Source organism: Aegilops tauschii, chromosome 3 (genome assembly GCF_002575655.3).
Source record: "Aegilops tauschii subsp. strangulata cultivar AL8/78 chromosome 3, Aet v6.0, whole genome shotgun sequence".
Taxonomy (NCBI): domain Eukaryota; kingdom Viridiplantae; phylum Streptophyta; class Magnoliopsida; order Poales; family Poaceae; genus Aegilops; species Aegilops tauschii.
This window is the reverse complement of record NC_053037.3, coordinates 617,053,648-617,080,909: the sequence shown is the minus strand read 5'-3', so window position 1 is coordinate 617,080,909 and position 27,262 is coordinate 617,053,648. Positions and strand designations below refer to the sequence as shown.

Here is a 27,262-nt window from a genome sequence, read left to right as displayed (position 1 = left end):
AATAGGACAGCTCCTCATACAGTATACTTGCCGGTATTGGCAAAAGACAGACAGTCAACAAGGGTATGCGGCTGTGGCACCAAGCCACCCCAGCGTCTGCTGGCACGTACCATGCATCCAAACCTGAGATGATATGATCCAATGTTTAAAAATTCCCTCTCGCCAAAGTCAAAGCTCAAGTAGATGGTGTCAGCACTAAGTGAGCCGGAGGGGAAAACCTCTAGAGAGATGGGCAGAGAGCCATCCATGCCCATGAACAGCGCACACCCTGCGCCGCTGCCCAAGCTCTTTACCCGGAAGAGCCCCCCTGTGTCAAAATCCACTCGATATGTGTCATACCTCCCCATCCAAATACTACTCCCGGATGGCTCTGTCACTCTTTGACGGTGGATCAGCAATAGCTCCCCACAATTGTTGACTCGGCGCATGCAATCGTCAAATGGCCGGGCAGGCATATTCAGGTTGGCAGCCAGCACCAACCGAGGTGGCTCATCTGGACCCATTTCCAACACCATGACGCCCTTTACGGTAACACAATAGAAGCAGCCTGCCAACATCACGGGTGCCGTACCCATAGAATAGCCGTCGTAGTAGACCGACGTCCAGTGGTCATCGCCGGGCTTGGCCGTGCCAAGCATGCCGAGCCGATTGAAGCTAAGCACCACTGTTGAATCATCACCGGCGATGCCGGAGCCCAGGCCGTGCACTGTCTATAGATGTCGAAACAATAATGGAAAAGGCCTAGGCAGCAGCGTGGTGATCGGCGGGAGATCTGCAAGGAGACGGCGGGTGAGCGGGTTGAGCAGGCGGACGTCCGTGCACTGAGGCCTGTGCAGCAGAACGAGGAGACCCTCGGCGGTGACCGCGAGCACGTCGTGGTCGCGGAGCTCGGGGATGTCCACCTGGATGCACTCGCCAGTGGAGGTGTTGAGGAAGGAGCGGCGGGTAGGCGCGGCGTGTTCCTCCCGGAGCATCGTCCACCGCCAGGGGTGGAACCGGCGGTCCATCACGCCGTGGGCGTAAGGATCAGCGGTGCACTGCCGCCAGGGCGAACCCCCCCTGACGATCGCATCGCCCCTTGATAGCGATCAGTTTGCTAGCTAAATTTTCTCGCTATTCTATGGGCTGCCTTAGCTAGGGCCCGTGTACTTTTCCAAGCAATTGCATGCAAAAGGCCCAAATTCCAGGAAATGAATAAAAGGAAAGCAGCCCACGGCGGAGGCAACACGCCCGTACGTACGCACAGTTTAGATCTCCTCTGATCACTCCTTAAAAAAAGATATCATCTAATCGCATCGTTTCCAATCTGCTTCTCCGTTCGCTGCTGCCGGCCGCCAACCGCCTGCTAGATCGTACTCCCTTTGTCCCAAAATAAGTGTCTCAACTTTGTACTAGCTCTAGTGTAAAGTTATACTAAGTTTGAGACACTTATTTTGGGACGGAGGAAGTATATCGAATCTCTCCGTCGAGAAAGGAAGGGGATATGCAAGCGCCTCCTGTTGATCTACGGTGCATTCTGGCTGGCCAGCTGCACGGATGAACTCGACCAAATAATAAAAATGGTTAGTTTATTTTTATCGTCAGATTCGTTCGCGTCTTTCAAATCGTAGAAGTGTAGTCGCAGATCTTTGATACTGTCTCATAAATCAAATTTTGAATTAATAGTTATGTAATCTTTGATTATCTAGGGCATGTTTAGATAAGAGCCAGAAGTGCCCGGCCAAATATTTGGCGTTGATGAGTTTGATAGCCACTGTTTGGTTGTGATCGAATTAGTTGGGTCTCCCCAGCTCCATTACCTCATCCCGTTTACAAAACCTTTTTTTTTGGGCATCAAAACCAAAAAAAAAATAACGAGGCGTTGGTGGTCCTTCCCTCCACCAAAATTGGCGTGTCGTTGGTTAGCTGGGTGAACACAGCACATATGAAATCGACCCTAGATCTTCCAATATATATGTGCTATATTATGTATCTATATATATCCTATGATTTTTACACTTCTAGTTCTTGCCCCCCCCCCCCCCCCCCCCCCCCATATTTCTATTTTCTGGCTCCGTCCCTGCCCATGCCCATCGAATCCCGTCGCCGGCAGCAGTTGCAGGTGAGTGTTGTGTGTTTCAGACTTTCAGACCGTCCCGGTCATGAGTCGTGATTCTAGTCAAAATGGGAAAGTCATGCGGGTGTAGCACTACTGTCGTACTGTGTTGTCATGTACTCTGTATAGTACAATTTTTTTTAAGGATACTACGTGTAGTACATGAGTACAGTTTTGTTTTTGAGACGGAGAAACCACATATCGGATATATTTTTTATCTTTTTTATTTTTCTTGTATTTCAAAATATTCTGAATATATCTAGTATAAATATCATTTCATATATACAAAAATTAAAAAAGTTAATCACACAATAAAAAATGTTAAATATGTAGGAAAACTGTATAATGTGTATAAAAAATAAAAATCAAAACATATATATGAAAATATGTTAATCTTGTATTGGAAAAAATTGTATATAAACATATATATACAATGTTTATGGGAAAAGTACAGCATGCTCTAAACACATACACAGTAGCACTAGATAAATTCTCTGGAAAAACATTTCTTGACGAAATCATCAGCACTAGATTTCATTTCATTAATAATTTATATAGTTCTGAAGTTAGTTAGGGGTCAACTTCAAGAGGTTACAAAGGCATGGAAGTTCAAGATCACTCCTGGTAGCTTGGCACGTCTTCTGGAAGTTGGGATGTGTCAAAAGAACAAGTAAATAAAATACCCAGTAGCCACAAGGCAATAACGAAGTACACAAAAAACCATGGCACCAATAGGGAAACCACATTTCACCAGCTAAAATAACTGAACATGGAGAACAATTCCCCAACAAACGGGGTGAAACATTTCTCTTCCAGTTTCAAATGTACCACTAATTGGGACACAACATCTACTTAACCATTCGATAGAGAGACAGGGGCAGATAGATATTTACTTCTATAGAAGGGGCACATGAATCCCCGAAAAGGACTCAAGTCGAGCAGGAATGAGGTTAGGAGAAAAAGAAAATGAAGATCCCACTTGTCTCTCTCCACAGCTGAAAGAAGACTATTTACACTACGAGGTACTAACAAAATCAACATGTATCATTGTTCGCCATCAGGGACCTCTTCTGGCAATTGAACTGTATATAAGTTACTGCTTTCAGCGGCAATGCTGAAAGTGCCGCCATTAATCGCCCAGACTCCTTGATGCAGGGCAGGGCAGAACTATTGGGCGAGTTGACGAAATGATGCGTTGGTACATATAGTCATGCCCATTGTAGTCGTAGTACAGCTTCTCACCACGATATATATCACGGCATGTGACCAGCAAGACATGGCACTCACCGTCCATATCGTTTCTCACACACTTGATGTTCTGCTTATTATTCCCATCACTGCAGGAGTTGGATAATACTAGAGTGGCATAAGTGATGCCTAATACATTTACATTCATCAGGATAGGCAGTGACTCCTTACAGTGTGGTTTTGATGTAAAGCGGGTGATGTTTCCTCGTTTGTCAGGGCGGATAACAAGCTTCTGGGAAGGATCCGCTGGTGATAGAAGGGTCATCATACTATCACAACCATCATTTTCCCTATTCTTAAAGTAATCAACATCGCCAGATATTCAGTTAAGAATGTCAGATCCTTAATATATGCATCAGCCTGCAAAGTGAAGCTGAAAACAAAGTCCTTAATAGAATGCCACTTGAAGCAGTGTCTGAAAGTCAGTTTCAATAGACTTAAGTGGGAGGGGCCCTTTCAATAGTGAACCCCATCACGACTAAGAGAAGATTGTTAACATTTATAGTTCATAGACTTAGTCATGTACACGTTTTACTCTTGTTCCTAGTCTTTAGGAGGATCAGCCCCTTCAGGAGTGATAAAGTCGATGATGAAGTCAAACCTAGCATATCAATCTAGCTCGGGTTCATTTTGTGTGATATTGGTCAATTGCTTCAAGCTCTTTTGATAGTACCAGGCTACCAGTGTATATGCCATTTTTACTATCGGTGACCTCAATGTGTACATGACATTTTTTATTATACTATTAAGAACATAGGAAAATAGTAACAAAAACTATCATCATTATGAATGACAACGAGTCCTAATTGATAATATATTGTCAGATTTTTTGAGAATAACAGATTTGTAATATTTTGTAGAACGCACGTTGGTGCGGGAATTCATAAGCACGTGATATAAAGCCGTGACGCTAAATCATATATGTGATCATATATTTGGGGTAGTTATGGATTACTGTTGTCTAGTTATAAAATTTATTACAGATACTAACGGATAAACAATTTCTATGAGATTGAGAAGATCGTAATATGTATGTTTATATAATAGAATAAGAGAATGATCAGAATCTGAGGTGTAATCCTTCTTTCGTGGCAAGTGCTTCTACCAAGCCTTTCCTTGATATGACTGATAAATAACAAAAACCTAAGAAGGAATGCACGATTAGTAAAAGGAACGTCACTTTATATTGCCCCTTATGATAGCAACCTTTATTATGCATTTTGTCGCTTTTATTTCTTTGCCATCGCGAGATCGTAGAAAGCTTATCTTCCCTCACAATAAAAGATCGTACATATTTAGGAGCAATTTTTATTGCTTTTGCACTGATGATAACTTACTTGAAGGATCTTATACAATCGATAGGTAGGTATAGTGGACTCTCATGACAAGAAACTGAGTTTAAGGGGTTATGGATGTAAGAGTAGTATCTCTACTCAGTACGAAGTTTTGGCTAGCAAAATATTCTAAACAAGCATCACATGTTGGAGGATCCACGACAATATAACTTCTATGTGAATGTAAACAAACATAGCTCATCATGTTGTCTTTCTTGTCCAACATCAACTATTTGCCCAAGCAGAAAATATTTGATGCGGCTCACAATCATAAAAGATGTCCAAGAGTGGTGAAAGAAGGGACAATATTAGAGTGGCATAAGTTATGCCTAACACATGTGCATTCATAACGATAGGCAGCGACTACTTACGGAGTGTGGTTGTTGATGCCATTAATAAAGCGGGCGATGTTTCCACGTTTGTCAGGGCAGATAACGAGCTTCTGGGAAGGATCCGCTGGTGAAAGAAGGGTCATTGTACTATCACAGCCATTATTTTCCCTGTTCTTTAAATAATCAACATCGCCAGTGTATTCAGTTTAGAATGTCAGATCCTTAATATATGCATCAGCCTGCACAGTGAAGCTGAAAACAAATATGTGTTAGTTTAATTGCTCCATACTGAAAAACGAACAAACGTTAGAAGAATAATTCCAAAAACATACCCCTCGTGGGAATCAAAAACCACCAGAAGAGGAGGGCATTCACCTCTTTTCAACATGCTTCTGCAAAGTTCGATGGTTTCTTTGTCCTCTTTTGAAAGAACCTTGAAAGTCAACAAGTGTATCGTTAGGCACCAAGAGATCAAGAAATGCATTATATTGTTTTTAAGTAAAAATTTGCTAACCTGCATACCACCTTCCTCCAGTTTTGCTTGATTGGCAGATATAGGGGCCATACTCGGCACATAAGTCAGCTCATTACTGAACTCCATTTTCGAAGTGGTCAATGCAGTGGCTGCAGAAGCCATCTGTTCAAGCCTTCGAACTCTATCTTCAGTGGGCACAAATGGCAGTAGCCTCCTCTTCTTCTTGTGCATAACAAGAGATCGCCTCCTTCGCCTCTTAGCATCTGTATACAAGTATGAAGTAATGAATAAATGCAGTGAGCTATATGCAGGATACTATTGGATTGGAGATATATGCAGTTGAATGGTTAAGTAGCTGTTGTGTCCCAACAAACTAGAAATTTCAGTTAATTGGAGATATATGCAGGATACAATTGGATGCACCAGTCAGACATGCAAAACAAAACAGTTCACGAACCAACATACAACACCCCCTTTTCTCCCATCAGATGTGCATCCTACACGTATTCAGTCATATTTTATATAAACTACAAAAGGTGGCGGCTTTTTTATGGCTCAATGAAAGCAAGGCAGATCATCAAGAGGATATATATGTGACATATCCCCACGACTAAATGGAAGTCATTTAATCCGTACAAACTTGACCGGTCTATTTAAATAACACATCCCTATTACCAAAATAAAACTGTGCTATTAAGATCAAATTAAAGTTTTTTGAACGATGCTTTCCCGCGCATTTCCAGCAACGATAATTTCCCGCGTAATTCTGAAGGCAATAGCTTTCCCACGTATTTGCAGCGGTGATAGCTCGCCGCGTTTGTTCATTACCTAGAAACTAGAATTCACTGGAGATATATGCAGGATTCTACTCTATTGATCGGCCAGCCATGCAAAACAGAACAATTCACAAATCGACATACAACCACTATAAGATATAACTTTTCCCCCCATTAGAAGTGCATCCTACACGTAATCAATCCTATTTTAAATAAACTACAAAAGGTGGCGGCCTTTTATGGCTCAATGAGTGCAAGTCAGATCACGAACAGGATATACATGTGACGTATCCCTGAGAATCATCCTGATATACATGTGTACAAATCAATGGAAGTCAGTTAATCCGTACATACGTGACCAACCTACTTCAATAACACAATCCTACTAAAAGAGTGCTATTAAGATCAAATTAAAGTTTTTTAACGATGCTTTCCTGCGTATTTCCAGCAGCGATGGTTTTGCCACGCAATTCTGGCGGCGGTAGCTTTCCCGTGCGCTTCCTGCGGCGGTAGCTTACTGCATTTTTCAATGTTCATTACCTAGAAATTATAATCCACTGTGACACTGACATATATGCAGGATACTACTGTGTAGTACCGGTCAGCCTAGGAAAACAAAACAATCAACGAATCAACACACAACACCCACATAGTGTACAATTTTTCCTCCTACCAGATGTGCATCATACTCATAATTAGCTACGGTATTCAGATGAACTATTTGCACCTTATGGATTATTTGCATCATCAGCAGACGGCAATGCAGTATGTGCAACAATTGAGCGACGATTCCTCATCACAGACTCCCTAGCTTAAGCCATACGATAAACAAAATCCATGCGACTCAAAATTTCAGAGATAAGAAAATTACCCTGAGAAAGCCCACACTTTGCCGGCCTGACGGCGCCGCCCTCCGCGCCCTTCTCGATCCGGAAGAAATCCATGATCTTGCTCTGCTTCAACAGAAAATCTGGCAGAAATTCAATCAATAAGCGGATGAGATGAGATGAAATTCACAGCAAGCGAGCGAGTGCGAACACAAAAAGGGGGGGGGAGCGGGAATGGCGAGATCGAGCGGCGGCGGAGGGACGCACGGATGATGGAGGTCGGGGCGCAGTCAGGGTAGAGCCAGGAGTATAATGTGTACTTCACTAAGTCTATGATCTATAAATGTTAACAGTACTCTTCTCGTCTAGATCTAGATCAGGATCATTTTTGTGTGATTGGTCAAGTGCTTCCACATCTTTTGATAGTACAGTGCTACTAGTGTATATGCCATTTTTTCTAGCGGTGACCTCAATGTGTGTCTAAGACATTTTTACCAGCAGTGCCCCAGCACCATCGCCTGCATAGAAGCATTAGGATCTTGGTTAGTGTGCACTTCCACACTAGCAGCGAAGCACCAAAAATAATGGGAAACACCAGGAATAAAAACCTTGCATTTTTACGCCATTGGAACTTCGTTCAATTAGGCTGGTCACACTGTTCAAAAAATCTTCCGATTCAGCGATTTATCGTCGGATTTATCGCTAGGGTGACCGATAAGATTATGCCTTATCTTCACAGTTTATCGTTTGTGCCGATTTATCGCTATGAAAACCGATTTATCGGGAATCTACCGATAAATCGGGCCTATACATAGCACTATGTTTGCAAAAAAAAACTATGTTTATTTGCGTTTTGTGGACCTTGTTATGCTATATGTACTGTTGTCTATTTTGTTTGTCATTATATGAGGATTAAAATGCTAGGAATCAAGGTAACACTTTTGTCCAATATTGTTTTGGTGTTCAATATAGCATATTTTAGTGCTGGGAACCTGAGATTTGCAAAAAAATTGCCGATTAATAGTTGACCGATAAAATCGATTAATCGACCGATTTCCGATTACTCTAATCCCCAGCTGACCAAGACGCTAAAGATAAGTGATATCCTCAACATTGGCTGGTCATAGTGAAAGTAACTTAGACTAGTAACATGCATATGTTACTAATCCATGTTACTATCTCCATAACCGTAGTAACATATGTGTGGTATCATGCAAACGTTCATTTATTTAGATGCAGACTCGTTTCGCCTCGGGATGTGTTATGTTACGGTAATAGATCATGTTACCATAAATATCTATCTCCTCACTAAATACTTCTTACATAATCAAATTTCCCTTGAAGTGTGTTATGTTACTAGCTAAGTTACTCCGACTATGGAAACTTGGAAAGCACCCTCTCGTCAGAAGTCTGTAAACTTCCAAAGAAAGAAAGAATCATGGTACTACTGGCTGTCGCGTGCAACTAATGCACACGACTCCTGTTGAAACCCAGCTGCACGCAAATCAGATCGAAGCGAGCCCCGGGGAAATCGTTCCCTGCCCAACTACGTTCAATTAGGCTGGTCACACGATCACGAATGTTCAAGCTAAACAATTGTGCCAAAAGCAGCGGCGAGTGGCGCCGGCATACAACGAGCGGCTTAAGGGCCTGTACCAGACGCCTATGTTCCATGCCACCTTCGCCGTCAGTGGCACCGAGTTTAGCTCGTCGTCATATGGGTCCGACATGTGCAACAAGGTGCGGGACCTCCCACTAGGGCAGCCTTCGACGACCTCGCCGCCAAGGCGGCATTAGAGTGCTACTCCGCAACTAATGCCCGGTGCGTATGTTTGAGGCCTACGTAGCTAGTTCCCTTTTTGTTCAAGATTCGAGGTCTACAGCCGGTTAGCTCAAGAAGTGTGCGTCGTCACTGCTCCTCAGTACTACTCTGCTCCGGTGCCACGTTTCCGGAGCTGGCCCATGCTCGACAAGATCACAAGAAGATCAACATGTGTTACCATTACATCTAGACTCTATAAATGCATATATATAAGTGGGTTGCCGAGCGTTTACAACAGAGTCCACCGAGATTAGTACATGGCACGATAGGGCAACATTGCAACCAATATTCGGAAAGATCTGAGGCTCTCGGGAGATGTAGATCATGAAAATCTATAGCACTTGTGTGTGCGGAGCGCCGCTACAATGGCGACAGTACACATGATAGCAAGGTAGCATAAAATAAAGTCCTTAAACTATGCAACTTGAAGCAGTGTCCGAAAGTCAATTTTGTTAGACTTAGGTGGGAGGAGCCCTTTCAGGAGTGAACCCCAGCAGTACTAAGAGAAGAATGTTAACATTTATAGTTCATATACTTAGTGATGTACACGTTGTATTATTGTTCCTAGTCTTAAGGAGGATCCCCTTCAGGATTGATATTGTCAATGATAAAGTCGACCCTAGCATATATATCTTGCTCGGGTTCAGTTTTCTGTGATTGGTCAAGTCCTTCAACCTCTTTCGATAGTACGGTGCAACCAGTTTATATGCCATTTGTTCAGGCAGTGATCTCAATGTGTGTATAAGATATTTTACCAGCAGTGCCATCCAGCACCATCGCCTCCATAGAAGCATTAGGATCATGGATAGTGTGCACTTCTGCACTAACAGCAAAGCACCAAAAATGGGAAACGCCAGACAAAAAGAAGTGAAGATACCATCTGTCTCTCCCAGCAACTGAATGACGACACTTCTCTCACTACTAAAAAGTAGTCTCTCCGTTCCTAAATGTAAGGTGTTTTAGTTTTTAACAAAGTCAAACATTGTCTATGTTTGACCAACTTTATGGCAAAATGTATAAAGATTTACAATACTAAAAATATAAAATATAATAATATATTTCATGGTGAATCTAGTGACAATGATTTGGTATTCTAAACATTGACGATTTTTGTCTATAAACTTGGTCAAAGTTAGAGAAGTTTGACTTTTTGGAAAAATAATACACCAGCAGCATTCGCCTCTGGTGAATCTGTTTGTCACGATTATGTATATGATCTCAGATGGTAATCTTGGAGTATTGCGTGCATGTTTTGTTTGGTGTGATCCATGCGGACGAGAAAGTGATGCATGCATGTTTGGTTCGGTGGTTTGTAGGATCTAGTTTATGTGATCCATGGCGGACGAGAAACTAACGGCCGCCTAACATTAAAGAACTAGGTTGTGTTGTGAATGGATAATCGTCACTATTTATAACATGTAATCACTGTCCACAAGCCTTGTCCTTCTATTTCGGTTGTTTTGTTTCTTCTATGATGCCAAATATGGTCGGCCGAAAGTGACCTATATAAAGGAACATGAATCCCTGAAGAAGAAAGTGACCTACTTTATTTTGTTCACGAAAGCGTCTTCCAAAAGGAAGGAAGTCCCTAAAATTATACGACCAAGCAAAAATTGTTGAAAGAAATTAGATTTATAAAGTTCTTATGCTTCCACCTCGTCTTATAGTATGGTCCTCCCAGTGTATTTACCATTTGTTCTAGTGGTGACATCAGTGTGTGTAGATGAAAATTTTCAAGCAATGCCCTCTAGCACTATCATCTGTAGAGAAGCATTAGGTTCTTGGATAGTGCCCTTCCGCAATCGCATTGTTAGTTTCCATCTAGTGACTTAGAAGATATTTCCATGATGACACTTGTGACAGGTACATCTACAACACAATTTGCACATTTGTACATGATATTGTTGATGTCGCAATTTCAGGCCTTGGTTCTTCTGCCTGGGCACTTATATGGCATACATGTAAGATTGTAACTCCGTCGCTTCATAGTACCTGCAGGATAAACATAATCATGCTTTTGCTTTGGTGGTTAGAGTACGGCAAATAGCTTTAATTTCATTTGATCATAACTGGAAGCATTCAATTGAAATGTCCCGCATATCTCGAGCGTGTGTATATGGTTGCAAGTGAAACACCCCTATTATATTTCTTTATTATTTTTTCTTAATATAAATTGTGTGAATTGGTCTGCGAAAATTGCAACTATTTTATAACAAAGTCTTGCAGAAATCACCTTCCCAAGGCATGACTTCTTGTGTATTCGATAACCTAGACTCACTCTAGGGAGAAAGGGAATTATATGCATCCAAAACTGATTGAAGATTATCAACTCTCAAGTCATGCAAGAACTCTGCGATAGTAATTAATATGAGTGAGAAGACAACATCTTGGTGGTCAAGAGAAATGTAAAATGAAGATCCCACTTCTCTCTCCCCACTACTGAATGAAGACAATTTTCACTACCTACAACATCAACACGTATGATTATCTCCATCTAGGGATTTCTTCTGGCAACAGAACTACATAGAAGTTAATGGATTTCAGAGGCAATGCTGAAAATGCCACCATTAATCCCTATTATCACCCAAACTCCTTGATGTTGGGCAGGTCAGAACTATTGGGAGTTAGACAAAATGATGTGTTGGGTACGCATACTCATGCCCATTGTAGTCATAGTATAGCTTCTCGCCACAAGCTAAGTCATGGCAGAGATCAACAAGACATGGCTCTCACCATCGATGTTGTATCTCACACACTTGATGTTCTCCTTCTTCTTGTCATCCATGCAGAAGTTCGATGCGATTAGATTAGTATAACTATATAAGTGATGCCTAACACATTTTACGTTCATAAGATCGGAAGTGACTACTTACGGAGTGCGGTCGTTGATGCCATTAATAAAGTGGGGGTGTTTCCCTGTCTATGAAGGAAAATATCAAGCTTCTTGGAAGGATCCGCTGGTGATAGTCTGATAGATGGGTCATTATACTATCACAACCATCATTCTCCTTGATCCAAATAATCAAGGTCACCATTGTATTTTGTAAAGAATATCATATCCTTAATATCTGCATCAACCTGCGTATACTAAAGCTAAAGAGTTAATTGTGTTAGTTTACTTCTTATCACTAGTAGAAAACAGGGCTTTCGTTCGGGCATGGCAAGCCCATTAGTCCCGGTTCAGTCACAAACCGGGACCCATGGGGGCATTCGTCCCGGTTCGTGAGCCCAGGGGGCCGGCCGGGGCCTCGTGGGCATTGGTCCCGGTTCTTATGGAACCATTTGTCCCGGTTCGAGCCACGAACCGGGACTAATGGTCCTCGCTCCTGGCCCACAACCATTGGTCCCGGTTCTTGGCATGAACCGGGACAGAAGGCCCGGATTTAGTACCGGTTCATGCCACGAACCGGGACCAATGAGGTGCCTATATATACCCCTCGCCCGCGAGCAGAGCACTCCAGTGCTCTGTTTTTCTCTGGCCGGCGAGGGGAGAGCTTTGTGGTGCTCTAGCTCACCTCCTATGCACATGAGGTGTTCGATGAAATGTCCGAGCCACACTAGTTAAGCTTTGTCCTCTCGAAGCTCGACCTCAAAGCTCCATTTTCCTCGAGATTTGTCTAGGTTTAGCGGCCCGTCACGTCCCATTCCCGTCTTCACCGCCGTCGACCGCCCGCGCCGATCTCGTCGCCGGCACCACTGTGGTGAGCCTCTTGTTCTTATCTTCTTTTTGAAAGAAAAAAATTCTTACTTTAGATAGATACTTGTCTAATTTTCTTACTATTTTATTCCTTCTTATTACATAGTGCGATGGTTTTGGTATCCGCCCCCGTCGGCCCTCGTCCTGTCTATGATTCGGATGTGGTATATATTATCTTTTTATAACTATTTGATTCATTTATTGTTTATGACAAATATACCGACCAGCGTGACATAGATTTTATTTATCTAGGAGGTGGTTGAACCGGAAATTCTAACCGACCCTATTGTCGAGAGGTTAAATTTAGTTGAAGAAGAAAACATTTACTTGAAGGAAAAAATAAAAAAAATTGAGGAGGAGAAGATGATATTGGAGTTGCATGTTGCGGATGTCGTCGATGATCACAAGATCAAGATGGATGCAATGCAATTGAAGATTAGAAAATATGCCATTCATACCGAGGCTTGGTATCATTATGCCGTTGGATCAATTGTTACCTTGGTTGCGATTATGATCGCATTTGTTTTCGCATTGAAATGTTTTACATAGTTTCAATGTATGGTTTAATTAATTAGATGCTCTGGAGAGCTATATATATGTTGTTAGATGAGAACTATGTATGTACTTTGGTTCTAATGTGATGATGAACTTCTATTAATTTGGTCACTTAATTATCTATTCATGATGTTCTGTAATGGTTTTTGACACACTTAATTATATATAATGCACGCAGATGAACCGGCAATGGATGTACGGTGACAGACACACCTCCGAGTACATTAAGGGCGTGCATGATTTTCTCGAAGTGGCTGAGGCAAACAAGCAGAATGGTTTTATGTGTTGTCCATGCCCTATATGTGGGAATACGAAGTCTTACTCTGACCGGAAAATCCTTCACGCCCACCTGCTTTACAAGGGTTTCATGCCACACTATAATGTTTGGACGAGGCACGGAGAAATGGGGGTTATGATGGAAGACGGCGAAGAAGAAGAGGACGATGACAACTATGTGCCCCCTGAATACGGTGATGCTGCAACGGGGGAAGCTGCTGAAGATCAAGAGGAACCAGACGATGTGCCCAATGATGCTGCAAGGGGGGAAGCTGCTGAAGATCAAGAGGAACCAGTGCCCGATGATGATGATCTCCGCCGGGTCATAGTCGATGCAAGGACGCAATGCGAAAGTCAAAAGGAGAAGCTGAAGTTCGATCGCATGTTAGAGGATCACAAAAAAGGGTTGTACCCCAATTGCGAAGATGGCAACACAAAGCTCGGTACCATGCTGGAATTGCTGCAGTGGAAGGCAGAGAATGCTGTGCCTGACAAAGGATTTGAGAAGCTATTGAAAATATTGAAGAAGAAGCTTCCGAAGGATAACGAATTGCCCGACAGTACATATGCAGCAAAGAAGGTCGTATGCCCTCTAGGATTGGAGGTGCAGAAGATACATGCATGCCCTAATGACTGCATCCTCTACCGCGGTGCGTACAAGGATCTGAACGCATGCCCGGTATGCGGTGCATTGCGGTATAAGATCAGACGAGATGACCCTGGTGATGTTGACGGCGAGCCGCCCAGGAAGAGGGTTCCTGCGAAGGTGATGTGGTATGCTCCTATAATACCACGGTTGAAACGTCTGTTCAGAAACGAAGAGCATGCCAAGTTGATGCGATGGCACAGTGAGGACCGTAAGAAAGACGGGAAGTTGAGAGCACCCGCTGACGGGTCGTAGTGGAGAAAAATCGAGAGAAAGTACTGGGCTGAGTTTGCAGCTGACCCAAGGAACGTATGGTTTGGTTTAAGCGCGGATGGCATTAATCCTTTCGGGGAGCAGAGCAGCAATCACAGCACCTGGCCCGTGACTCTATGTATGTATAACCTTCCTCCTTGGATGTGCATGAAGCGGAAGTTCATTATGATGCCCGTTCTCATCCAAGGCCCTAAGCAACCTGGCAACGACATTGATGTGTACATAAGGCCATTAGTTGAAGAACTTTTACAGCTGTGGAATGGAAACGGTGTACGTACGTGGGATGAGCACAAACAGGAGGAATTTAACCTGCACGCGTTGCTGTTTGTAACCATCAACGATTGGCCCGCTCTCAGTAACCTTTCAGGACAGACAAACAAGGGATACCACGCATGCACGCACTGTTTAGATGACACTGAAAGTATATACCTGGACAAAAGCATGAAGAATGTGTACCTGGGCCATCGTCGATTTCTTCCGACCAACCATCAATGTCGAAAGAAAGGCAAGCATTTCAAAGGCGAGGCAGATCACCGGAAGAAGCCCGCCATGCGTACCGGTGATCACGTACTTGCTATGGTCAATGATTTACACATAATCTTTGGAAAGGGTCCCGGCGGACTAGCTGTTCCGAATGACGCTGAGGGACACGCACCCATGTGGAAGAAGAAATCTATATTTTGGGACCTACCCTACTGGAAAGAGCTAGAGGTCCGCTCTTCAATCGACATGATGCACGTGACGAAGAACCTTTGCGTGAACCTGCTAGGCTTCTTGGGCGTGTATGGGAAGACAAAAGATACACCTGAGGCACGGGAGGACCTGCAACGTTTGCACGAAAAAGACGGCATGCCTCCGAAGCAGTATGAAGGTCCTGCCAGCTACGCTCTTACGAAAGAAGAGAAAGAAATCTTCTTTGAATGCCTGCTCAGTATGAAGGTCCCGACTGGCTTCTCGTCGAATATAAAGGGAATAATAAATATGCCAGAGAAAAAGTTCCAGAACCTAAAGTCTCATGACTGCCACGTGATTATGACGCAACTGCTTCCGGTTGCATTGAGGGGGCTTCTACCGGAAAACGTCCGATTAGCCATTGTGAAGCTATGTGCGTTCCTCAATGCAATCTCTCAGAAGGTGATCGATCCAGAAATCATACCAAGGCTAAGGAGTGATGTGGCGCAATGTCTTGTCAGTTTCGAGCTGGTGTCCCCACCATCCTTCTTCAATATCATGACGCACGTCCTAGTTCTAGTCGACGAGATTGTCATTCTAGGGCCCGTATTTCTACACAATATGTTCCCCTTTGAGAGGTTCATGGGAGTCCTAAAGAAATATGTCCGTAACCGCGCTAGGCCAGAAGGAAGCATCTCCATGGGCCATCAAACAGAGGATGTCATTGGGTTTTGTGTTGACTTCATTCCTGGCCTTAAGAAGATAGGTCTCCCTAAATCGCGGTATGAGGGGAGACTGACTGGAAAAGGCACGCTTGGAGGGGGGACTCAATAATATGCAGGGACGGATATTCTTGGTCTGAAGCACACTACACAGTTCTACAGAACTCTACCTTGGTGACTCCGTATGTCGATGAACACAAGAACAGTCTGCGCTCCAAACACCCGGAGCAGTGTGACGACTGGATTACATGTGAACACATCAGGACTTTCAGCAGTTGGTTGGAAACACGTCTCAGAGGTGACACCACTGTTTGTGATGAGTTGTACTCGTTGTCCAGGGGACCATCTTCGACTGTATTGACTTACAAAGGATACGAGATAAATGGGAATACATTTTACACGATCGCCCAAGATCAAAAGAGCACCAACCAAAACAGCGGTGTCCGCTTTGGTGCAGCAACCGAGAGGGGAAAGGACACATATTATGGTTACATAATGGACATATGGGAACTTGACTACGGACATGATTTTAAGGTCCCTTTGTTTAAGTGCAAATGGGTCAATCTGTCAGGAGGCGGGGTACAGGTAGACCCACAGTACGGAATGACAACAGTGGATCTGAACAATCTTGGGTACACTGACGAACCGTTCGTCCTAGCCAATGATGTGGCACAGGTTATCTATGTGAAGGACATGTCTACCAGACCGAGGAAAAGAAAAGATAAGGAAGTGAATACATCATACGATGAGCCAAAGCGGCACATAGTTCTTTCAGGAAAAAGGGACATTGTGGGAGTGGAGGGCAAGACAGACATGTCTGAAGATTATGAAAAGTTTCATGAAATTCCTCCCTTCAAAGTCAAGGCTGACCCAAGCATCCTGATAAACGATGAAGATTATCCATGGTTACGGCGCAATAAGCAAATGACACAAGCGAAGAAAAAGTGAAGACTTTCTCCCGCAACTATTATGATGATACCATGCCAACTTTGTAATAGACGAGTATGATACCATTGTCCGTTTTGTACAAGAAGTGCATCTAGTTTTTGCCGTAACCCTCTCAACTTTCTTGCACATGCTATGTGGATGAAATGATGATACCATGCCAACTTTCAACCTTTTCGGAGTTCATTTGAAATGCTTTATAAGCCCTGAGTGCAGAGAGGTTAGGCCCGTAAGCCTGCTTTAGAGAGGAGCTCGACAGCTCAGGCGCAACGCACCTTATAAACAGGTGCGGCTCTCTCTTAGCTAGCGAGGTGGGACTAAACTCACCACCACGCCGCTGTGCAAGGCCATTGGTCCCGGTTGGTGGCACGAACCGGGACCAATTCCACCCTTTGGTCCCTGTTGGTGCCACGAACCGGTACTAATGAGGCTGTGGCCCCACGAGCACCTTTAGTACCTGTTCGTGGCACGAACCGGTACTAGAGTTTCTTACTAGCTAAGCAGTTTTTTAGTCCCACCTCGCTAGCTGAGAGGCACTAGGAGCGGTTTATAAGCCCTGAGTGCAGAGACGATGAAGAAGAGGCGCAATGCTCACGTTGCTTAGCTTCAAGCCTTGAGGAATAAGGTAGACTGCATCGAGCTATGTGCAGTGCAGTCTACACTATTCCGAAAGGCTTGAAGCAAATCAACGCGCATTGCGCCTCTTTTTATTTTTAATCATTAAAAGCAAAAAGAATTTTCATAAAGAACTTTTTTTGATAGAAACTTTAATAGCAGAAAGAATTATCATAAAGTAAAATAAATAAGTAATTAGAAACAAAATAAAATAAAATAAATAAGTTTTTTGTTGTAAGTAGAAACAAAACAAAATGAATATAGCAAAAAAGAAAACAAAAAAACTAAATACAGCAAAAAGAATTTTCATAAAGAACTAATGGCACTAATAGAAAGTTTATATGTTTTCTAAAACTAATGGCACTAACAGATAGTTTATAATTTTGCTGAGCTAAAAGCAAAAAGAATTAAAAAATAAAGCAAAAAACAAAAGAAAATAAATAATGCAAAAAACAGAACCAAAAAACTGGAAAAAAAAATTAAAAACTGCCACCTATTGGGCCACCAAGGCCTGAATACGACTAGAAACCCAACCTGGGCCAGGATTCAGGCCCGCAGAAGGCCCAATAGGCCAACAGACAGCACAGTGTGACATTAGGCCCGTAAGCCTGCATTTGAGAGGAGCTCGAGAGGGCAGCCGCAGTGGGGCTTATAAACCACTCCGAGCCCCTCTCAACTAGCGAGGTGGGACTAAACTTTTGGCCGCGGGCAGCGCAAGGCCTTTGGTCCCGGTTGGTGCCACCAACCGGGACCAATGCCCCCCCTTTAGTCCCGGTTGGTGCCACCAACCGGGACCAAAGGCCGCCGCTTCCCGGCCTTTGGGCTGCTGAAAAGGGGCCTTTGGTCCCGGTTGGTGGCACCAACCGGGACTAATGCCCACCTTTAGTCCCGGTTGGTGCCACGAACCGGGACTAAAGGCTTTGCTATATAAGTCCACACTTAGGAAATTTTCGAAATACCTCGCCAGTTGCCCCCGACGCCGCCAGGTTGCCCGTGCTCGCTGTCGCCGCCCGCTCCTCGTCGCCGTCGCCCCGCGCCCTTGCCTCGACGGGTCGCCGCCCGGTGCTCGTCGCCGTCGCCCTGCCCCCACGTGCTCCCCTGCTCGCGTGCGCCGCCTCGGCGCCCCGAGCCCCCTGCCCGGCCCGCGCGTGCTCGCCGGCGCCCTCGCCGCCCCCGCCCCGTCCTGCCCTCGCCATCGTCCTAGCCGCCCCCGCTGTGAGAGCCGCCGCCCCGGCTCTGTTTTTTTATTAGTTAATTGTTTTTTGATCATATATATATATAATGTATATGTGTATGTATGTGGCTATATGTTTTTGTTCATATGTGGCTATATGTTTTTTTATTTTTATTAGTTTAATTTTTTTGTTCATATGTGATGTATATGTGTATGTGGCTATAATGTATATGTGAACAAAAAAAATTGTATGTATGTAGATGTTCAAAATGTATGAATATATATGTCAAAAATGTTTTTTTGTTCATATATAGAAAGTTTTTATATATGACAATGGATATATATTCGATATATATGAGAAATGATGATCCACATGGAAAAGTTTTATATATGCAAAATTTACAATTTTAGAAAAGTTTTATATATCTAGCTAGGAAGGGAAGAAGAAGAAAAAGAAGGATAGGAAAGAAGAAAATAAGAAGAGGAAAGAAAGAAGAAGAGGAGAGGAAGAAGAGGAGAAATAAATAAGAAGAGGAAAAAAGAAGAAAAAGAAGAGGAGAAGAAGAAAGGAATAGAGGAGAAGAAGAAATATTCTATTTTTTCTTCTTCTCCTCTATTCCTTTCTTCTATTTTTTCTTCTTCTCCTCTATTCCTTTCTTCTTCTCCTCTTTTTTTTCTTCTTTTTTTTCTTCAATCCTCTCCTCTATTCCTTTCTTCTTCTCTCCTCTTTTTTATTTCTTCTTCGTTTTCTTATGTTTTATCAAGTCTGTCGTCGTTGATATATACCCCTCCCGATAACTTCAACACGAGGGGGGATAACTTCAACACGAGGGGGGGTCGATATACCCCCTCCCCGATAACATTATTTTCCCGTGTATATATGTCGTCGTTGTCGATATAACCCCCTCCTGATAACTTCAACACGTGGGGGGGTCGATATACCCCCTCCCCGATAACATTATTTTCCCGTGTATGTATGTTGTCGTTGTCGATATTACCCCCTCCCGATAACTTCAACACGAGGGGGGATAACTTCAACACGAGGGGGGTCGATATACCCCCTCCTCGATAACATTATTTTCCCGTGTATGTATGTCGTCGTTGTCGATATAAAACCCCCTCCCGATAACTTCAACACGTGGGGGGGTCGATATATACCCCCTCCCCGATAACATTATTTTCCCGTGTATGTATGTCGTCGTTGTCGATATATATAACTCCCTCCCAGATAACTTCGACATGATGGACGGTCGATATGTATACCCCCTCTCGACCGTGATAACTTATACCACGGGAGCACCCCCCGGCCCTCTCGCTCGACCAAAACTCTCGAGGACACCCAAACCCTAGAAAAAAACGATGTCGGTCTCCTACCCCCTCCTGCCGCGCCCCTACCCTTCAAGCATTGCCTAGGCCACCCCAAACCTGGAATAAGCTAGGTCTACGTTTGCACTAATATATCCACCTGCTGTCATGTTTGTGTAATAATTGTCATGTTGTAATATTTGCAGAAACAATGGAGCACGGACGAGATGAGCAAGCAGAAGAGGTGTTGGGGGACATAATCTTAGCCGGAGGTGATATCTTGTCGTATCTTAACGACAATGATGGTCTGGAAGAACAGGGTGAAGAAGCAGGTTGCGGTGATCGAAGAGTGGAGGAGGAAAGACATGATTATGATGGCTCCGGTGACCCAATGCTGGTGCAAGAAGGAGCCCGTGGTGATGGCTCCGGTGACCGAACAGAGTCCGGCCAGGTAAATATATTAGTTAAGCCTGTGCTGACTAGCTAATTGATGCATTCATTGTTTTGGTATGTACACATATTAATTAACACTCTTCTTTCTTCTTTTTTCTAGCCCTCCGGATCGAGCACAACTGCCGTAAAGAGACAAGGCCCGGAGAGAAAGTTGTGCTCGGATGAAAGGTTTGAGATCACAGCAATCGCGCGCGACGGCCAACCGATTGAACCCCTCCGGACAAAGGATGCTTTTGCTGCTCAGTGCGGGGTTCTAGTTAGGGACAAGATCCCGATCAGCATCCACCAATGGTATAAGCCTAAGAAGGAAGACCCTGAGGTGTCTTATGTCAATGATATGCAGAAAGATGATCTTTGGACTGAGCTGAAGGCAAATTTCACCCTACCGCCAGAGGAGGATCCAGAGAAGCCAGTTATAGAGCAATTAATCAAGTCTCATGCTCTTAAGAAGATGGCAGACCTATTCAGGAGGTGGAAGAATGAGCTGAAAACGTTTGTCGACAAAGAAGAGACACCAGAATTCATCGGCCGGTATGAGAAGATCAGAGATCACTGGCCCGCATTTGTGGCCCACAAGACATCGGAAAAGAGTAAGAAGATGTCAGCGACAAACAAGAAGAATGCTGCGAAGAAGAAGCTTCACCATCGCACGGGGTCAGGTGGCTACCTCAAAGCCCGGACTAAGTGGGCCAAGTCTGAGAGGGATCTGCTTGATAAAGGGATCGAACCAGAGACAATGAACTGGCCAGACCATTGCCGGACTTGGTTCTTCGGGGCTGGCGGAACCTTGGACCCTATATCAGGGAGGTGTCGTTGGACGGACGAGCAACTTGCAATACCCGTCAAGAAGCTTAAGCACTATATCGATGCAGCGCAGCAAGGGACGTTCGTTCCAGACAGAGAGAACGACGAGCTCACAATGGCCCTCGGGAATCCTGAGCACCCTGGACGGACACGAGACACGCCAGGCTCCGTTCCGTGGAAGGCTGGTTTTCCGGACGCGGGCGGTTACAAAACCCAGGAGAGGAGGAAAAAAGTGGAGCAGATCCAAATTCAGCATCTGCACGAAAGGGTTCAAGTGCTAGAGGAACGAGACGGCAATCGAGATGCCGAAACTGCCCCCGAAGCTACACCGCCATCTCAGCGGAGAAGCAGCGTGGCTTCCACCGAGCTGCCTCAGCTGGAGCATGCGGCTCCTGCTAGCTACCCCGTGGATGCTATCACGGAGTCTCAACATTGCCACCTTATGGCGGAATGGCAGAACTTGAAAGTCAAGGCGGCTGTTGGCTCTGTTTTACCTACTAAACCCGGCGCAACCTACCACTGCCGGCCGATTCCAGAAGGATATGCTAGGGTGATGGTGGATGAAATAACGGAGGGATTTGAGGACCTCCAGCTTGACCACCCTACCGGTGAAGGGGAGACTCGGCTGGGTTTAGCTCTGAAGACTCCATGCCTATGGCGGAAGGAGCTCATCAAGCTTCCGAACTGGATGGCTCCGGCGAGTAAGGGCACTCCGCCTCCTCCTCCGCCTCCTCCTCCGGCGAGTGATCAGGGCACTCAGCCTCCTTCTCCGGCGCGTGGCGACACTCCGCCTCCTTCTCCGCCAGCGTCGGTGCGCCAGAGCAGCCAGCCTCCTCCTTCTCCGCCTCGTCAGCAAGGGCGGAAGAGACCCGTCGCCGCTGCGGCTGCTCCGGCGCGTCGTAGTCCTTCTCCTCCGCCTCATAAGCAAGGAAAGAAGACAGCTGCAGCCGCTCCATCTGCTCTGCCGGCGTCTAGCAGTACAGCTGCCAGAGGCGGGAGGCAATACATATTCGGTCCTTCTCTGAAGACTCCAGAGAAGTTACCATATGAGAGGACCGAGGAGGAGAACGCGAAGATCGTGCGAGCTGAAGTGAAGAACTTCTTTGAAGGGGTGAAAGCAAAGAAACATCCACCTCCGGAGGAGAAGGTAGATCCGGTGAAAGCAAAGCGCACTCTGGCTGCCTGACAAAACCACCAAAGTCTCCGCCGAGAGGCAGCTATGAGCGCGTTCTTGCAATGGCATATGCCGAAGCGGAGCGGTCGGGAAGTACTGTCAGTGATAAAAGGATGAAAGAACGACGAGCTGGGAAAAAAATTGCCCAGCTCGGTGAACAAGCGAACCAATCGTGCCCCCCGCTCAAGGTGTCAAAAGACATCGTCGCTAATGATCCGGGTATGGTGCCCGGTTATAGCAATTTGGAGATTACCTGCCCGACGATGTACATTATAAAATCATGGAGGTGGACGAACACAAATACCATTACGGGAAGCCTCTCGTCAAAGATGTCAGATCTCTAAGCACGATGATGCGAAGACTACATGATTGGTACATGAAAACCTGCAGAGAGTCTGATGGGATGAGTACTTTGACGCTGAGAGTTAAACCGGAGCATGACCTCGTTGGAATTGAACTGCTGAATGTTCCATTTGAGGATTTCTTCCAGTTTTACAATCAAAAGTCCCTCGATAAAACAACGATCACTTGCTACTGTCTGTAAGTAGTACTACTTCTGTCATTAAGTCTCTCTATATAGGTCAGCTCTTTCATTGCATGTATTTATACTTATCCTCACTATATTATGCAGATTGAAGATCGCCGAATTGAAGAAAAGACAAATCGGTGATATTGGGTTCATTAACACAAATCTCATAGATGCATATACGGTTGAAAAAAATCCCAAAGAAGCCGAGGCCAACTTGCTACAATCGTTGGTATTAAATCAAAACAAAGATATAATACTCTTTCCTTACAACTTCAAGTGAGTGTTACTGTCTTGTGCATATTCGGTTTCCCTTATTAGTCCAGGTTATGGTAATGTAATTGATGACTTATGCATGCATGCGCAGCTTCCACTATATTCTCCTAGAGATTAAGCTTGAGCCGGGAGTAGTAACCGTCTTAGACTCGAGACGAAAAGATCCCCAGGACTATGCGAACATGACTCAAATGCTCCAGAAGTAAGTTAAATCGATCATTATCCACCATATCAGCAACTTTGTTCATTTCCTGATATCAAGTAATTGTTTTCTTTGTCTGGCAGGGTTTGGAGAAAATTCACCTCAAAAGCTCCGGCACTCCCGAAGAAGCTGCAATTTAGACACCCGAAAGTAAGTACCATAGTAGCATTTCCGCGCATCTCCTAGTGATTCAAGCGCTAGTTTCATCAATACCATTTAGCATGCTTGCTTATCAGTTTGATTGACCTCTATTTCTTGTAAAGTGGTTGTGGCAGGAACCCGGGAATAATTACTGTGGATACTACGTTTGCGAGTCCATCCGCCACACGACCTGTGAGCGGGGCTACACTGAAGAACAATATGAAGTGCGTAAGCAATAATATTCACAATTTTATTTTATTACCATCATTTGTGTTGAGTTTCATTTATTCATATATATATGTATTGACCCCCTTCTTCAAATTAGATCTTTCGGATGCGGGATGAACTCCTAGTAGAACATCGTATGCGAGCAATTCAAGAGGAATTGGCGGCATTCTTCCTTGACCACGTGATCGCTAAAAACGGAGAATACTATGTGGACCATGTGTTCCTACAATATAATTAGGAGATTGTATTGTAAGAGATAATTATTGTATATATGTAGCCGGTAGTGTCAGATAGATATACGAGAACTTGTTGTTCGACCAATATCTCGGAGAAGGAGAGGTGGTCGATATCACTTCTCTCTGTATGCATATGTTCATGACGATCTTCTGTTTCCTTCATTTGATTACTAGCTAGCGTGTCTACTCCTCTCCATAGGTATATAGTACGTAGCGTCGACCAAGCACGGAGATAAGAGAGGACACTTCTCTCTATTAATTAGCTAGCTAACACAATATATGAAATACCTAAATTAACCACCCAAAACCCCTAAACCACCCCCTTTCAAAAAAAACAAAAACCTCAGCTCCTGCCAGGTGCTGACGTGTGGATGCCTATTGGTCCCGGTTGGTGACACCAACCGGGACAAAAGGCCCTCCTGCCTGGGCTCCCCGCACCGGCCACGTGGACGGCCTTTAGTCCCGGTTCGTGTAAGAACCGGGACTAAAGGGCTAGGGCATTAGTAACGACCCTTTAGTCCCGGTTCCAGAACCGGGACTAAAGGCCCTTATGAACCGGGGTAAAAACCCCTTTTCCTACTAGTGTATGTACTGGAAATCATAAATATGATATAAGCATAATGGATCCAAGAACATACCCCTCGCGGGAATCAAAAACCACAAGAAGTAGAGGGCATCCTCATCTTTTTAACATGTTTTTGCAAAGTTCGATGGTGTCTTTATCCTATCATGAAAGCACCTTGAAAGTAAAAGAGTGTATTGTTAGGCTAACCTGCATACCACCTTCCTCCAGTTTCAATTTAGGGGCCATACTAGGCACATAAGTCAGCTCATTACTGAACTCCATTTTTGAAGATGTCAAAGGTGGTGGCCGTAGAAGCCATCTGTCCATAGACATAAGTCAGCCACAACAGGCATATAGAAACCACATTTGCATATGAAGAAATAATAGAGATACTTGTCCATAGAAAGAAAGAAACATGTGCACATATGTACTCCTAGATAAAGGGACATGAATCCCTGAAGCCGAAAGTAACCTACTTGTTTTTTTTTTCGCACAAAAGCATCTTCGAGAGGGCAGGGAGGCCCTCCACCACCATTAAGAAGACTTGTCCAGTTTATGAAGGAAACTAGGCCAAAATTATGGAGAGTATGGTGCTACCAGTAAAAAGAATTGGAAGACGGGGAGTGATGTACTTAATTCGAATTGATAATTTCTGTGAGATTTCTAAACCGCTTCCACCTCTTTTGATAGTATGGTGCTACCAGTGTATATGCCATTTGTTCTAGCAGTGACCATGATGGCTCTATATTTTACGCATTTTTAGAGCTCATATGTTGCATGTTCTCTTTATATATCATGTCTCATTGAACCAAATGTATGTCCATGATGCATGATTACCGATTTTTGCGCTTTTCATTGTGAGCATTGCACATTTGTGTATTTATTTGGGTTTTACTAGTTTTCCTTCTTTTCTTGTGTATATAGGTGTATTGAAGCAACCTAGGAACAAGCACGATAAAAGGAGCAAGGATGGGTTCAATACGGGGTCAGTCACGGGTCAAACTTAGCCATTTCGAAGGTCGGAAAAAGTCATTTTTCCAGCGTGCTCCAAATCAAGATCTAAGACTATAAATGGATAGGCGTCATTCATACGAATCCAACGAGCTCAAGAACTTCAAATTCCGAGTTCGTATGAAGAAATGGCGGCCGTTTTACTGGAGAGAGATTGCACAAAAAGACGGCGTTCCTGCGGTCGTTTGAGCGGTCATTTGACGTCAAGACAGCTCCAAAGTTGCCCTTCGAGACGGAATTCTTCACAGATTTCGTCCCCGTTCGATCCCACGGGATCCTTGGCTCGTAAAGAAGAGACTGGGAGAGGATTAGGCTCATTGTGAGCCCCTGGATGAAGCCCATCAAGGGAGGAGGCTAGGGAGGCTCTCCATATAAGTCATCCACAACCCTAGCCGCCGTCTCTGATGCTGCATCAACATTCATTGGTCCACGCAGCCATTATCCATCTCCATTGTTGCTCCAAAACCACCTCCATAGAGAAGAGAAGGGCCAAGCCAAGAGGAAGAAGAAGGGGTGCCTCCACCACACGCACCGGCCTTCGGGCCGGTGCGGTCTTCACCGGTGATGGGCTGTCAGCACCATCACCGGCGCCGCTATGCTCCTCTCCTCCACCGGCTTCATGCCGGCTTGTAACTTGCCCTCTTCCTCTATGATGTTTGAGTAGTTGTGTTAGTTCTTAGGATTTGGGTGAACCCTAGTACTTTGTTGAATAAGCTATCCAATATTCTCTTTATATGGGTTGCGTTGATTGTCTCATGGTGTTGTGAAGGGCGCCCACACAGAATTATCCCCTTGTGGACTTGAGGCAAGTCATATTGGTGAGAAGGATAGTTGTGGAGGGTAGGTGGTGACAGGACATATCACGCTTCCTCCCTGATCATTGCAATAGGGATTAGTGAAGAACCCTAGAATTTAAGGACGTGGCCACGGAGAGTTCACTCCCCTTAATCATCGTTGTGATAACCGGAGTGGGGAAGCACGGTACACGGTAACCTTAGTGGGGATGAGTACTTTATATGGCTCCGCCCATGCGAGATCATATACAAGTGGCTTAGTGATACAATTAGAGAGCCATGTTCATCATGTGTTGTCAGCATCATACTTGTGGGGATGACTCCAATTCCTCAAGAACGTTTACTACTCAAGCACCGTTTCACGTAGTTTAGTCTCTTTACTTTTCTGTCTTTTATTTCTTGTTCGTAGTTTAGTAAACACTATCCCTTTTATTTGTGTTCCTAGCAACTTACTAAAGTAGGCTATTTCCAAACTACGGTTTGGGTGCGTACGTAGTTTGTTAAGTGACAGCATAGCTGCGGGGTTTGTGGTGCCTTCCTATTCGCTTCATGTGGGTTCGACACTCTATTTATCATGAAAGTGGTACAACAGCCCTGTGCACTTGCAAGCCATCAAACCTCAGTTTGTGTATATGACATTTTTCCAGCAATGCCCTCCAGCACCATCGCCCGCAAAGAAGTATTAGGTTCTTGGAAAGTTGTAAGTGATAAATAATAAATAATCGATTCCAGATCCTAATTATGTTCACATGTTTTGCCAATGCGTAATGAAAATTTCTGGAATCTGTCAAAAAAAAACTTCGCAACCAACTGTGACCCCTTCTCTTACTTTCAAATAAAAAACACCACAAATATGCACGGGCTAGTAATTACAAATGAGGCACCCGAAGTCTAAGGAGCAGCGTAACTGGGAAGTACTTGAAAAGTTGCAAACAATTTTACAGATTTCAAACTATTTTTTAAAATTATGAGCATTTTTTTACAAACACAAATAATTTTAAAATTCCAAAAAAAACAAAAAAACGTGAACATTTTTTGGTTTTGTAAACAAAGCTTGAAAACA

General features: G+C 44.2%; 2 pseudogenes; both read right to left on the bottom strand.

Annotated features, from left to right (window-relative positions):
- Nucleotides 1–3,129: 3,129 nt before the first annotated feature.
- LOC109748958 (probable Histone-lysine N-methyltransferase ATXR5) lies at nucleotides 3,130–9,686 on the bottom strand (annotated as a pseudogene).
- Nucleotides 9,687–11,533: 1,847 nt separating this feature from the next.
- Nucleotides 11,534–26,865, bottom strand: LOC120976133 (probable Histone-lysine N-methyltransferase ATXR5; annotated as a pseudogene).
- Nucleotides 26,866–27,262: the final 397 nt, after the last annotated feature.